Raw genomic sequence first — 3916 nt, 5'->3', positions numbered from 1 at the left:
TTCCCAGACCAGGGCACGAACCCGTGTCCCCTGCATTGGCAGGCGGACTCTCAACCACTGCGCCACCAGGGAAGCCCCTCTCTGTAAATATTTAGTTAGTACTTGGTGACAGCAATAAATTGATGGGAAAGGTAGAAAGAGGTGTGGCCATGGAAATGGGCCAGAGTTCAAGTAAGAAGACAAACAGAAGGAAAATCAGCAATTTTCTTACGCCAAAGCACCGAGATGGCATGCCAAATCTACCACTGGGCAATCCAGACCTGCCAATTATGGTGGGCAATTTTCTTGGGAGAGAATGTTGGACTGAATGTAGGTTTGTTTATTTAGGTGGAAGAGCCATATTGGTCAACAATTAGCAGCCCTATACTGAGAGGAGAGAGAGTGTTTTTCTTCTTGGAACATCTATGTAGGTGAACAGCTTGCCAGAGTTTACTTTGTAGGCAAAGGGAATTATAGGTGAATTTGGAGAGTATGGGGAAGCTCTATTTTCAAGAGTTCCTTTGTGCTTTTCCATTGCACCACGATGCACTAAATATAGTAAGCCTCTAAGGTGGCTCTCAGTGACTCTCGCCTCTGGTTATTTATGTCCTGTGTGGTCCCCACCCTCACTGAATAGGGATGGCTTGTGTAACTGATAAAACATTGCATGAATGATAGAGTGTGACTTTTTAGGTTAGGTCAGAAAAGACATTGTGGCTTCCATCTTGCTCTCCTGGATCATTTGTTCTGGGGGTAGCCAGTTGCCACGTGGTGAGGACATTAAAGCAACCCTTTAGAGAGGCCCATGCGGTGAGGTACTGAGGCCTCCTACCAATTGCCGTGTAAGTGTGCCATCTTGGAAGTGGATCCTCCATATCCAGTATAGCTTTTGGATGCCTGCACCCCAGCCGACATCATAACGGTAAACATATGGCACGCTCTGAGTCAGAGGTCCTCAGCTAAGCCACTTCCAAATTCCCGACCCACAGGAGCTGTGAGATAATTTTTGTTTGCTTGTTTTAAGCCACTGAATTTTAGGGTAATTTGCTATGTAGAAAGAGCTAACTAATACAGCTGACTGTAATTCTTGATTTGGGATTTGCTTCTATAATTGTAATTTAGAAGTATTTCAGGGACTTCCCTGGCGGTCCAGTGGTTAAGACTCTGTGCCCCCAATGGGGGCACAGGTTTGATCCCTGGTAGGGGAACTAAGATCCCGCATGCCGTGCAACTAAAAAAAAAAAAAAAAAAAAAAAAAAAAAAAAAGCATTTCAAACTTTTATATGAAAAGATAATAGAAAAAGCAACATAAATTTAGGTATAAATGGGGTAAAATTCCATCTCCTAATATATTCTCCTACACGATAAGAACTAGATAAAACAGTATCCTGTGTGTGCAATTTCATCTGAAGGTCTAAAGCTATATCACATATAAGGCCTAGTAGGACATTGTATAGACTTTGGCTCTGGGTAAGATGGAAAAGCCATTGGAGGGTCTTGAGCAGAGGAGAGACATAACCTAATTGATGTGTCCAGAAGACAGTGTATGTCCCCAGACTACTGTGTATCCAAGTAAGTGCCAGGGAATCTCTGCCTCTGCCCTCAAGGTATTTCCAGGCTCATTTACATTCAACCCCAGGGGGAAAACTATTACTCCTCCTTTCCCTTTGGGCTGTGCCTTAGAGTTTATAGTCAAATAGGTAAAGAAAACTAGGGGGAGTATCAGATCATTCTGCTTACTGGCAAATGTTCAGAAAAGCTATAACCATTCTGTTTCTTGGCTCTGAGACTGCCTAACTTAGGCCTGAAGACCCATTAGAAATGTTACAGCATTATAGACTCAGAAGGTTTAGGACTGTATCAGTCAGTTATGCCACGGCAACAAACAACCCCCAGAGCTCAGTGCTTAAAACAATAAAGCTTCATTCTTGCTCATGCTACGTGTCCAGTTCGGGGTGGAGGAGTCTCTGCTTATCATAATCACTCTGGTTCCCTAGCTGACGGAGGTTCTACCATCCTGTGACACCACTAACATGAGTCTTCTGGTCTGTTGCAGCCGAGAAAAGAGGACTTGGATTAAATGCTTTGGCCTAAGAGTGGCACAAGGCATTTCTCCTTACATATCATGGGCCCAAACGGGTCACATGGCAACACCATCTTCCAGGAGGTGAGAAAGTGTTATTGTACACATACCTGGAAGTAGAAGAGAACAGAATATTGACAAGTGTCAGTAATGCCGACAACAAGGAAGCTTTTTTTTTCCTCTTCATAATTTAAAGAGTAAGAAGAAAGTCAGGATCACAGTTTGATTCCCTGAGATCTTTGTCTCTCAATGAGATAGAAATAAAGTGAGGCAAGTCCATCTAGGTTTACCTTATTCTCAATGAATTAACACCTATTCACTAAGGACCTATAGATGTACAAGGTACTGTGCTGGGTGCTGCAGAGGAGGTACAAAGTCAATTAGGTATATGGTCCTTCCCTTAAAGGAAGCAGATGGCCTCTCCATTTTAACACAATTATGAGAGTAAATTGCCTGGAATAATCATCATTTAATATGTTCCAGAGATAAATACACTTTTCAATTTCCTACTATCTTTTTTCCCCTAGTAGATGGGAATGAGTGATAATTCAATTAACTGCCAGTTCTGATCTCTTCTCTGTATTCATTTCCATGATCAGGGATAGCAACATGGTACAGGATTCTGGGATACGCCACACCTCGATTAGACATGGAGTGTTGTCTTCAGCCAAGGTTGCCAGATGAAGTACAGGTTGCCTAGTTAAATTAGAATTTCATATTAACAAATAATAATTTGTAGTCTAAGAATGTCTCGTGCAATATTTGGGGCATACCTCTACTAAAAAGTTTTTTGTTGCTTATCTGAAATTCAAGGGTAACTAACTAGGCATCATGTATTTTTCATTTGCTAAATCTGGCAACCCTATCTTAAAAATCCCTCATCATCATGGAAGCACCAACCCCCTTTAATCTCATTCTGTACCACTCCCCCTGCCACCACCACACCACTGTGCCACACCAGACACACGGACCTCATTTCTGTTCCTTTAACACACCTAGTAGGAGTCGACCTCAGGGCCTTTGCATGTGTTTCCCTCTGCATGATTCCTTGAGAGGCTGACTCAGAGAGACCTCTCTGATCAGATGATGTAAAGCCCGAGCCTCTTGCCCTGCCTTCATACTCTCTATCACATCACTGTATTTATAGCAGTTGCCATCTCTGCAATTATCCTAGTTTCATTGTGTGTATGTCTCTCTTCCCTATAATGTAACCTCCATGGGAGCAGGAGCTATGTCTGTCTTGTTCTTCACTACATCCTGCCACTCACAACAGGGCAATAAGCATGGATTGTAGGTGAGCAATAAGCATTTGGTTTTCTCAAGGCTCCTGTCTGCTAGTTTGTTTCTATATCCGGGGCAGGGGGCGGGGGGCATAAAGAAAGGGGGATTAGACAACCAAATGATGTAATTTATGATAGGGGTAAATGTGGTAAAAAAAAAAAAAAAAAAAAAAAAGTGGAACAGTGGACTGAAGACCAACTAGGATGCCAAGTGAGATGGGCTCTACTTTCATTCAAGTGATTAGGAAAAGCATCTCTGGAGAGGCGGTGTGAGCTGAGTTCTATATGTGAAAAGGAAGGAGCAACCCAAGGGAAGAACATTCAGAGCATGGCGGTAATTGGAGAGTTTCTGAGGCAAGAATAGCCTTGGCTTGTTTGAGGAGTAGACAGTGGACCAGCATGGCTGGAATGGCATCAGCCAGAAAGCAGCCAGTGAGAGAGATGGGATATGTCCCTCCGAGAAGATCACTTTGGTAGCTGAGATGAAAATGGACTGTAGAGCAAAAAGTACAGAGACATGGAGACCAGATAGGAGGCCAGTGCAGTTGTCCAGGCAAGAGAAGACGATGGGTTG

Source organism: Lipotes vexillifer, unplaced genomic scaffold (genome assembly GCF_000442215.2).
Source record: "Lipotes vexillifer unplaced genomic scaffold, Lipotes_vexillifer_v1.1 scaffold496, whole genome shotgun sequence".
NCBI classification, from domain to species: domain Eukaryota; kingdom Metazoa; phylum Chordata; class Mammalia; order Artiodactyla; family Lipotidae; genus Lipotes; species Lipotes vexillifer.
Note: the sequence above shows the minus strand (reverse complement) of the source record.